Genomic DNA, 12,610 nt, shown 5'->3' on the forward strand with positions numbered 1-12,610 from the left:
TTCCATTTCCTGTCCAGACTGACACACCAGTTTTGCCTGGGACATCCCATCATTATAGCAGAGCAAACAAGTTTTAACGTAAGCATCATTCCAATACTTTTTCTAAGAAAATATAATTTTAAAACAGAGCATTGATGGTAAAATTAGGCAGAAAATAATTTTTTACACTATTGTTAGCTAAAAATTCCATCACCCTTTCTGAGTAATAGGCTAATGTTAAATCAAAATACAGGTGATGTTTTAATCAGGTTATGGACACATAAATCTGGAAAGAAAATGAAAAAAACCTCTGTATACTTCAGCTACTCTGAGAAGCTAAAAGGAGAAGGGAGAATACCACCAAGCTGAAACAATTCCCCCCAACGTCTCTTAACAAGAGAAATTTATTCTTCAACTGGTTTAATGAAAATGTCCTATCATTTCCCTGAAGAATTCTCTGTTGCTGCTTCAGCAGAATTTCCATTCTCTCTTTGCCCTTCAACACGATGTTGTCTCACAAGAGACCACGGCCACTTCTATACTTTATCATCATCAAAATCCCTGGAAGGTCTGTTTCTCAGACATTTGAAGGTTTTCCTGTCTGTTAAATTAGAAAATGATTCAGCACTGTAACGCTCAATATATTTTAAGCTCACAGGAAGCACAGACCCCAGATGAGTAGCCCCTTCTCCAGAGAACTAAGGACCTATTGAATTAAATAAAACTGAGCAGATAAGTAAGAATTTGCAGGATCGAGCCCTTAATTTATTCAAGAAACTTCTGGAGTTTTAACAAATAGATAAATATTAACAAAACAGAAAGTCAACCTACTACGTTTAAGAAAAAAATCAATAAGAGCATAACCATTAACATGACATACAAAGGCAGCAAATGGTTTCCATATGAGTGCAACTATTATAGTAAAGGGTAAGATTAAAGAAGTTCACACAAGCTGTGAAATTTTTATTCAACATTACTGTCTATTGATGAATATCTGTCATAAGTACCAAATTTGCAACTCATTTTCCTAATTATCCACGTGAAATGTAGTAAAAACTCAGAGTAAAACTAATATTTGGCCTATTTCATCTAACCAACACCTAGAGAATTCAGATTTATCTCATGTAACACAGGGCAGATAAAGAAAGTTCTAAAGGAATTAAGTAACTTGTTTCATTTCTTAGTAATATTCAACCATGCACCCATTTTAAATGGTTTGTATTCTTAGCTATACCATTTTTGTGCAAATATCTTTGTATTAAATTTACAAATCTATTACAACTGCAGACAGCTTCTAAAATTCAGAAACACAGAACACAAATTCAAGACAACACAGAATTTAAAACTTATTCTCTGGGCCCTGAGGGTTTTAGTAATAGCAGAACATATGTATATTTCAAGGGAATAGGCATCAAAATATACTTTTAAACTGTAGGGCAACTGCATATTTTAAAATTGCATCTTAGACTTATCTCTAATGCTGTTAAAGATGTGGTCAGCTTTTAAAGCAAGGCCAGGAATTAGACAAGACATTGCTTCCTTCACCTGTCTGGAAATCATACATGGTAGCCAAGGATGCACAGACAAGGAGTAGTGACGCCCTCAGTCAATCTGTATTCCAGGTTGAAATCCAGAGCCAGGTGGAATTCTAGTAGGCATCAAACTTCTACAGATCTGGCAGAACATTTCCAACAAACTTATCTGGCCCAAAACACAGTTTAAAATTGAAGAAAACTAAAAACTTTTAACATAATGGTGAGGTTGAATACATTTCATTATAAAATCCCAAAGTATTCCAAGAGAAAAACATGGCAAATGCTAACACTTCATATTAAAGAGGCTTGAATCTCACTTTCTCTCTTCTTTCTGAACTTTTTTTTTCTTAATTTTGTGTGAATAACAATAAAGAAAAAATACCTGTATCAACTATGGATTAATTTTTTATTTTTTTTTTTTTAATTCAGCTGGGAAAGTACTGGAAATGGTAAAACTCTATGGACAGGTCCAGTTCAAACAAATGGCAAGAGTTTGCATATTCCCATCAAGAACAGAAGGATATCTTTAAATTCTTCCTGCTCCCAAAGAACCACACTGGGGCTGTGAGAGGGCAAACAGACAGACCTGGTCTCGTTGAAAAACAACAGTCTCACTGAAAGAAAGTTCAACCTCTTTTCCTCACACTCAATCTTTTGAAAGATTTTTTTTTTCCTTCATCAAAGGCAAGCATTTTCCTTCTTCAAGTCCTTCCACCAACAAATCAAACCCACTGGCTTCTTAAATGAAACCTCTGGATCACGTAACACAGAGAGATACAGCTCAGGAAAAGAAATGACAAGGTTTTTCCTGCTACTATATTTTGGTCAAAAATTGCAGAGAAGAATATTCCAATGCATGTAACTGGTTTATTAGCATCTCTAAGAATGCCTATTTTTCATACTGCTAATGCTCTAAGATACAGCAGGTACTTGAGGCTGCAGATGTTCCACTCTAAAACGCCAAGGGTCCATAAAATCTGTTTGTACATAACAAGGAAGAAATGGACCATTAAGAATTGTATCACTGTGGATACACGGATGGATGAAGAGGAAAGATTAGCAAGATTCTGACCCCTTTACTCCTTACACCCCACTGGTTGCTCTGATCACAGGGTCTCTTCCTATCAAGCAGAATTAACACTGAATTCTGACAGGGTTTTTTTAAGCATAGGCAGTCTGGACTGTAATTTTAACCATTTGAATTTTTTAAAAAAACAAAGTACAGTGCAAAAACTCCAGTCTAAAATATTTTCATATCAGTGTCTGACAGTTCTACATTAAAGAATATTGCAATATTTAGATATTCAGTCTTTACAGTTATTCAATAAAAGGTAATGGTAGGTATGCCAATTGTATCTTTTTTTTACTGCAGCATTAATATTTATTACCCTTGCACTAGGATCTTACATGAATATATTTTGTAAGAGTAAGAAGGATAAAAATTGTAGCAAGATGTTAGAGCAGGATGTGGGGTCTTGTTGTCCTCTCCTACCCTCTGCATTCTACAAGAATACTGTGGCACTAGAGAAGTAAAAGAAGGCTCTTACTGGTGCGTTTGCTCATTTAAATATCAGGCAAATTCCACGGGATTAATACACAACTCAACAAGGATTATATACTCCATATTGGATTCTTCACAGGAATTGTAAACCTATGTATATTAGAAGTATCTTAGAACTTGTATTCCTTACTCTGTCAGTTCTTTAGTTCATAAAATTCTGAAAAATACTATAATCATATGCCTTCTGCAGCTAATCAGGATCTGAAAAAGAAACACTCAAGAGGATGGCAGCTGTAGTAGTGATGCAGATTTAGGGAAATCACAGAAGATTCCTACATTTTTTCCCTGTCCACCTGGAAATTAAACATGACCAGGTGTAGTGGTTTGGACCTTGTTTTCCCCAGGGGCTAAGAGAAGTGGTAGACCCCAAGGGGTGGAAACCCCTGGAAGTTTTGAAGTTCTGCCCAATGGGCGCTCCTGCAGAAATGTAAACATACCACAACCAGACCGGAAGAGATGAGTTGTAGTTGGGTTGTTGTAGGAGAGGTGGCCATGTTGTAGAGCCACGAGGAAGGGGCTCTGAGCCCCTTGGGGCCTCTGGCCCCCTCCCAACCCCTGGCTGGGGGCTGCAGGGACCTGGAACAGCATAAAGCTGGGCTAGGTGCCTGTAGTTATGCCGGGAGATGTTTTCTCCATGGGCGCAGAGCAGCAGCCGACGCTGACCAGAGAAACGGTGGCAGAGAGCCAGAGATAGGAACCTGAACTGAAGAAGCAGCAGAAGCAACATGCAGCACCAGAGAAAGGACTCCTGGAAGGAGAGTTGAGGAAAGGAGAGCCAGCAGCTGAGAGCTACAGAGTTCTTGGGGGTAAGACTGTACCACACTCCCCCAAAACTCCCTTGAGACCCCTCTTGGAGAAGAGGGACATGGACTCCTATTTTGGAGAGCAGTTTTGGACATGCAGCACCGGAGAGAGAGGAGCTGAGAAGCTCAGAGTGTCCTGGAGCTGGACCGGGACGGCCAGATGGAATGCGGGGGGAGTTGACCTTGGCTCCCCCCCCTTGCACTGCTGCCACGGTGGCAGCCTGAGAAACAGGGCACAGAGGCCCTGCAAGAGATACCAGACCGTCACGAAGACCCCCCTGTGTCTTCGTGATATGACGTGGTGAAACGACCTTGTCTGGGGTTACGAAGCCCACGGAAGACCCCTTTGCCTGCGTCAAGGGGGCCGAGGGAGTTTGGATACCTCCCTCGTGAGTGCTGGCAGAAAAGCCAGCCACAGCTGCTGCATGCATGAGAAGAAGAAACCTGCTGCCTCAGAAGATGCTGCTGCTTAAGGACTGGAAGGGATCTGTCCTTCTTTCCCTCCTGGACTTTTATTTGGAGGGGAGAAGAGATCTGATCCATTGTAAATATATATGTCATGGTAGAGATAGTTGTGATCATGTGTATAATGTGATATGGTATTTATTTGTACAGTCATTGTAATATATTCCCTTTTTCCCCACTTTGAGTCTGGTGTGTTTTGTCTGGAAAAACCCATCTCACATTAGGTTGAGATGTGGGAGGGGGAATGGAGCTAGGGAATTGGATTTTGGGACTATCTCAGACCATGACACCAGGTCACTACTTGCCATTACAAGCTGCACACCTGGACAATTAACCACAAACACAATGGTGGAGAAACTTAAAATGCTTACAAATTTTATAAATGTTACAATTATAATTATATTGTAACATGATTCTAAATAATTTTAAACAAAGTCAAGATTATATTCTCTTCAGTCAAAAAATTAAGGCTGGTCCCTCAGACTTTTGAATAGTTTTTTTTCAGAGATTGTGTAATAAAAAAATCATGTCAAATACAAATTATTCCATACCATTCTAGTGTAGAAAGGAATAATTTGCTGTACCCCTGAAATGAACACTTGAGACATTCCTTCTGCAGGTAGGCAGCAATTTCCCTTGCTGCCAAAGTGCATTTTTCTGTCAATGATTCTTGAAATGTGCACAGCTCTTTCAAGTTGACTGTACTTATCTAAATTGTCTTCACATAAGAAGGAAGGAAGGAGTAGCCTTGAGAACTGCAAGTAGAAAACTCCTAATGGTAAAAATTTTGACGGCAGCTGTTGATCAGAGGGACAGGAAATGAGGAATCCCATTATCTGATGCAAATATTTTGTCCTTTATTTAATTATTATCAAGTAACACCTCCAGCAGCTTTCACTATTGCCTCAGATAAGACTGCTCTGGCAACTGGTGAGATGAGAAGCCTCAGGGTAAACAGTTCCTCTGCTTCTCTTGACTTCAGTTCTTCATTTCTAACACAGAAATCTGTGCCAGGCTGGCATTTTTAGGTTTAATATTGCTTTCAAGGGTTGATGTTCCTGCTTTCTAAAGACCTTGCATTTTCAAAGCCATAACTGAGATCATTTAACACGAGTAATTACAATACCTGATCACAGTCACAAACTTTACATGGAAATGATGACATTTATCCCTGTAATTAATGGTGGACATACAGCAGCAGACATGAGCATTTGCAGAAGAACAACCATGTTCAAATAAATGGGCCAGATGATAGGCTACAAAAAAAATGAGCAGTAAAGATGACTCCAAAGATATAAAATTATACAAGTATTTGTACAGAGGCAGTGACTGTGAGTCACAACCACATCCATGATCCATGACTGAATTCATGATTCCACCTACACTTTTAGTACTCCTGCACCTTGGCTGGATTATGTAATGGTTTCTTCCTTTGTTCTCTGTCTTTTTTTGATGCTTTATCACCAATTTTACTTTCTCAAGGCCAAAAATGAATTCATTTTCCCTTGTAAACCAGACTATTTCTGTTTCTTGCCCAGCCACTAGAATCTTCTTAGATCACTTGGGGTGATAACAACGCTGCCACTTTTGACTCTTCCCTCTTCTTTGCCCCTCTCATCCAACATTCCTCAAATCCTAATGATGACTCTTTGCACCCTCTCAAAGGGTGTATTTCCACTGCAAATATGAATGCCACTTGTGGTTGCAACAAGCCCCTCGAGCTTTAAATTAGTCAGGACTGGTAAGTGACCTCCAGTATCCTTGATATCTTCTTTGTTTAAATAAAAATGCACACACAGAACCTGTGTAACCTGTGCAACCTAATATAACTAACTGCAATAATTCACACCAGGACTCTACATATTCAAAATTTTTCACTGGTCATATCGTGTTGTCTTTGGAAAGAACATACTGATAGAACAAGGGCAGGTTGTGCTAAATTTCCTTGCTCCTTCTTTGTTGATTATTTTCAAGTCCCAGATAGCCAGGTGACAATGCAAAATAAGCAATAAGATTTTTTTTTCTTTTTTTGGAAATGCGAAAAGGCAGTGAGGGAATTAGATTTGTACTGCATTAAGCTGTGCCAAAACTGAGTAAATGTTATCTAATGCAGATGGTAAAGCATTTTCTTCTGGGTTACTATCCACTTCGGACAACATCAGACTGCCTGGAAGGTGGGGAAGGCATATTCCCAAAACTCAAGCAGTTTTCATCATTTTTGTTCTAGTCTCTGGCAGTGTTAATTACTGAGTAGCCTCATCTAAAATCTGTGACATTAATGACAAAGATCTCACAAGATCAACAGACCGTGTGCCAAACAGATATGGAGATGGATTCATACTCTCTGTACCTCACTCAATGCATCTTTCCTATCCTTGATATCACTGGGTGTATTTAAACAAAAAAAAAGGCCCTTTCTTTTCAGCAAATGAGATTGTGTACATCAACATGTGCTGCACAAAAACTACTGACTGTAATACTTCAGAGTTTCTCCTTTTGTCTTTATAAATAGCTGCAAAGAGAGGGGAATAAATTCTCTTCATGTCTTCCAAGAGCTTTTTTCGCCTGTGTACAACAGATGTTGTTTCCACAAATTAGTTTCTAATTTCTTTCATAACTCAGTCAGAACAACCCTTCAATTCATAGTCAGGGAATAGATTTAGTGCTGCACATAATTCTTGTAATTATGTAACAAAACTGCACTTTGCTAGGTGAAAAACCTTGGCTATCAATCATTCTGTTTAGTGTATGGGCAACTTAATCTTCTGTTACACCAGCTGTGCACAACCCAGCCTCAACACACTCAGGATTTGTTGGATTTCCACAGTAGGAAGAATAAATGATTACTGGGAGAGGTAATAGAGAGGGAGACAGCAAGTGGGCCAGCTCCAGAGTGTTGAACTGCAATATATGAGCTCATTAGGAATGCTAAGCACAACTCCCCCCACACCAATCTGCAAACTGAGCAGTATTGAAATGTTTTCCAGTCATCAAAATGCAGTTAGCAACAATAAAGCAAATAAAGTTCCTCCTCTTAAAAACAAACAAACAAAAAATCTAAAACTTCACTGGTTCAAAACAGAAGATTAAATAAAACTGCTTGCCAGGCTCAGGTGAGCAGCTTGGACACCTGGTGGATCCCTAGCTTTGAAGTTTAGCACAAGAACTGCAAATGTCACATCATAAAATAAAAATTGGCAGAGAGAGCATGAGCAAAATGTCCACTTACACTGTCAAAGAGACAGTTTGTACAGTTGTAGCACTAGGAATAAAATTATTTTAAATAGCTTGCCTTTTTTTTTTTTTTTTAGAGTATGATTTTCTTGTTAAAATGAAAATCTGTTTTCACTTTTATTTAAAAGCAGTTACATTGCCAGCCAGTAAAACCGAAGTTGCTGACGTATGAACAGATGCAGAATACAGAACACATGGAAATTTCTCTAGGAGGTCACACACAGGTACCCAAAGGCAAGTGAAACTCCAGGGGTTACTGAAAGGGTTTTAAAGGAACTGATTAGCCAGCTCTGCTTCCCCCATGAAACAGGCTTACTGAATGCCTTTAGTAATCCAGCTGGAATCATTATGCAGGCTCAGGATACACTTAATATAACTTTCATACAAAAATGCTGCAGGGATAAAGGGATTAGAGTTTCTGAGAGAACAAGGGGAAGTAATACAATAAAGTCATCATAAAATGCTAGGGTTGTCTCTGCCTTTCCTGTCTTCCCTTATTTTTATTTTTTTTAATGGGGAATGGGGTGACAAAGTGGCTTGTTCAAGTTCTGAAACAGCTGGATTCTGACACATATCCTATCCATATGTATAAACAGTGGAGAGGGAATGAAGGAGAAGCCAGACTCCAGTGGTGCCCAGTGGCAGGAGGGAATAAGCACAAATTAAAATGCAGGAAGTTTCATCTGAATGCAAAAAAAATCTGAGGGTGACCAAACACAAACAGGATGCCCAGTGTGGTTCCTGACTTTCCATCTTTGGAGACTGGACACAATCCTGGACAACCTACTCGAGCAGGGGGTGGATTAGAGAATTCTGTGATTCTTCTTTACTTTGAGAAAAAAAAAGAAACAAGGAAAGGTGATGATCCTCCCACAAATTTTATCCTACACTGCCAGGAAAACAACCAAACAGCACATCCCTTGGCCTCAAATATGATACCAAAATAACACAACTGAATAAAGCTCTTCTCCTTAAACTCCCACTTGATACAACAGGAGGGAAGAAACCAGGAAAACGCTGTGTATTTTGGGTAACATCAAACTCCACACATGGCCCAGTCCTAAACTGCATCTTGACTATATGGATATAACTTCTCTAAATTATTGAGCCAACTGGTGAGCCAACTGAAACAAAATCTCCAAATAGAATCCAAAGAATTAAAACCAATTAACATTTACCAGAAAAAAATGGGCACAAGTGCTAAGACTAATTTAATTGACAAAAAGCCCAAATGCTTGGTGAACATCCTTATATTTTCAGTATTGCAAGAAACAGGTTACAGTTAGCTTGGAATGACACTAAGTTTGTAGAAGCAGGTTCTGATCCACCCCCTTGACCTTCCCCACGTTAGAAAATCTATGTTCAAATATCGTCTAATAATTCTTACCTAATCTGTACATTAAAAAGACCAACATTCTGCTCCTTTGGCTATTTTTTCTTTCTATTGGTGAACTACCTTCTCTCCTCCTGTGAATACCATTGAAATCCAGGTGTAATTTGAATGCAGTATGTGGTTTAGAAACACCAGATTAAAAGAGCAATCTGAGAAAACCCAAATCTTTATTGAAAAGATGAAAAAAAACCCTCAAGGAGAAATCAGAGGTGACAACCCATTCTTACAAAGTTTACCATACTCTTCCAGGTATCAGTACTTAAAACATAAAAGACAAGATTTCAGTGATGGCAGTTGGGCTTATTTTTGGGTCACTAAAAACAAAATGCATGAAAAAAGATTTCATCAGGGAAATTCCTGCTCCTGCTGCTGCTCAGGCATTTCAGAATTTTTCAGCTCCCGCACACAGGAAGGCAAGGTTTCCCTTTGCTTGCCTCTCAGACTTTTTTTTTTTTTTGTTGCCTTTTTTTCTTACATAAAAGTCTGTAATAAGGAGGAAGGTCAGGAATTAAGGAGGAGAAACATACACAGGCAAGTTGTACATGAAAAACACCCCATGCTGATGTGTGAACCTTGGTCAGACAGGTTTGACTTGCGTATTTTAAAAGCTGAAGGAACAAAAGTGTCTGAGTCCAGGAGCAAGAGGTGACTTCACACAGCAAAAGGCATTTCATTGCAGCCCCTGAATGAGGTGCTGAGCAGTCACTCATGTCTTCTCAGCTCCCTGCCCTCCATGACTTACCACTTAGAAAAAGAATCCTCCATGAACTGTGTTTTATACTGGAGTCAGCCTGGTTTCAGTCAAGATGAAATTTAGTCCACTGTTTATGAACCTTCTGTTTTTACATTGTTTAATTAATGAGTTTTATCTAAATCTATGAATTTCCAGAAGTCTAATTACATCATTGTTTAGAAAAAAGAACAACTTAAAAAATTAGGTACACTCTGAAAAATAAATCTTTGTGTTTTCAAAACAGCTCTCACGAGACCCAAAATATTCAGTATCTGATAACATAATGAATAAAATCCATCTTTTTAATTATTGCTGACATACTAAGACTTTTTCAAGGAAAGTTTTCATAAAACGTATAATTTTATTGCCCTTATCCTTAATGTCCTCATTACTTGAGTTAAAAATTGAAATGCATTATACAGAATAACTACAGCTGGAATTATTACAATCCAGTTGAATCAACTTCAACAAAAGCACACAAAAAATGCATCAAGAACCATTGTTTCAAAAGGGGAAACTTAGGTAAAGGTAGAGAAACTAAAAAGGACTAAGAACTTCAGAGCACAGAGGAAACTCTGAATTTCATTAACACAAAAAGGTTCAACTCCTTCCTGGAATGGGTGTCTCAAGCAAGTAAAATGGAACACTAACGGAACACTTGGATATGCAGGGGGTTTATAAAACAACAGAGGAATGACTTACCAAAGAATGCTATGTCTCAAAGATGAGGAAAATTACAAATAGAGCAAAAATTGCACATAGTCAGACTAAGTTAGACACTGCATTAAAAATGAAGCCAAAAAACTATTCAGCCATAAAAAATGGTAAGTAAACATGCACAGTGGTGAAGCAGCAATAAGTAAAGATAATGTATGAAAACCAAACAATAAAACACTGTGTACACAGAAGATGATGTTGGACATGGAGGAAATGGGGAGGGGGGAGAAGTATAGAAATAAGTAATTCTAAAACTGATGGGCAAGGAAACATTTAAAACACAACACACTGACCAGATGATTCCAAACCCACAAATTTGGACAAAACAGCACATAACTGCACAAAACTGCAGACCAATGGGTTTTAATAAACTCAGTGAAACATGGAATCGTCCTTAAATAAAACTAGCAATGCAAAAATGCAGGTAGGAACAGCAAAAGTAGTGCAGGTAAGAACAGCAAAAGTAGTGCAGGTAAGGCTGGTTGATTTTAAGTAGACCCAAAATCTTTAAAATATAACTTTTGAAGAAGATAACCAGGGGGTGGGGATGAGGTAAAAATAGGAAAACACATAAACAGTTTTAAGAACAAAACCTCTGAGAAAAGGTTCATCACTGAAACCAAGATTATATATATTAGAACAAGATCTTTGAAGTGAAATTTCATCAAGGTAGAAATAATTACATGCTCCTTTGAGACTCAAAATGTTGGATACCACCTAGTGAAGTTCCTGAAGTACTTTATGTTATTGAGTATATTCACGAGTCACCCAGAAATGTGGGACAAGAGCTGCAATGAAATTTCTTGGAAAACAAAACTGGGAGGAACACTCAAAGAAAAGGACTGGAATTTTAAAAATGAAGGAGATTAAGGCTGGAATAATAAAGAATTCTACCTTAAAGAACTAAATCAAGTAAAGGTACATACAAGGTTACTTGGAGACTGAAAACATGCATTTCTGTTATAAAATCAAACATGAAGAAGAGTATTTGTTTTACTCCAGAGCAAGGTTACTCCATGGCATAAACACATCATGTCTGTGAAAAGGCCAGTAGCATCAATAATGCATCATTTAAATAACACCCAGAAGAGGTAAGGAAATTATTCCCACTGTAATATGTATTGATGTGAACAGTTTTCATACAAGCTCTCAATTTCAGTCATCTGTGCAGAAGGAGGATTTATTCAAGTGGGAAGAGATAAAATAAGATCTACCAGAACTGCAAGAATACAAACCCACTTTGCAAGTCCACACAAGAAGAATACTTGTTTCCAAAATGAGGTCAAGATATCATATTTAGATATCATTGATAAATGAATTAAAATGAATTAAACCCCACTGGGGACTGCATCTGAAGCAACACAACACATCCACAGGAAAGCAAAAGAATCTTTCACATAGATGAAGTCTGGTAATCCTGGGAAGTTAAGAGTTTTATTTTGAAGCATTTCAGTTAAACATATTTTAAAAGAGTTTCATTCCCATATAAATTTGCATGGTTTAATTATTGATAAGGCAGAAGGACTTTTGAATCATTTTACATTTTTACCCTTAACAGTATCATGCAACACTAAGCTGATGCATTTGCTCGTCACTATTAGCAATGAACCAGTCTATACTTCAACTGAAAACAGTTTCATATTTTTTGTTTTACGTATTCTGCAATGAAATCTAACCCAAATATGAAAGATCTCTGATATACATTAAATTATGTGAAGTATTTCCCTCCTCTCCCCAGTTTTATTTTCCTCTCATTTTGCACTGTACATGCTCCAGCTTAACACGTATCTCCAGCCTTGACCAAAACTAATGATCCAAACAATTGCTATAGAAGTATATCTTGAACTAAGAGACTCCAAAATATCATAGCAGATATGGCATAAAACTCTTCTGCTGATGTTTCAGTTGCCCACACCTCTCAAATAAAACCTTACGAGAAGTCTCCATAAAAACACTACTTCCATTTGCCTCATCAGAATGACTCTTCTCTTACAAATTACAACCACATCTCATCCCAGCCTTAATTTCCTTTTCATGCCAGTGCTCCAGAGTAGGAGGATTTGATATCACAACTTGCCACTTGATATAGACAGCTGATTGAAACAGTTGAAAGGCAGTCCCAGCCTCACACGGGGAGGAATGGACAGTTGTTGCTTGGTGATCACCCTGGTAATCAATCATACCATGGAT

This window comes from Pipra filicauda, unplaced genomic scaffold (assembly GCF_003945595.2).
Source record: "Pipra filicauda isolate LSUMZ 115617 unplaced genomic scaffold, ASM394559v2 scaffold429_size647294_pilon, whole genome shotgun sequence".
In the NCBI taxonomy this organism is placed as follows: domain Eukaryota; kingdom Metazoa; phylum Chordata; class Aves; order Passeriformes; family Pipridae; genus Pipra; species Pipra filicauda.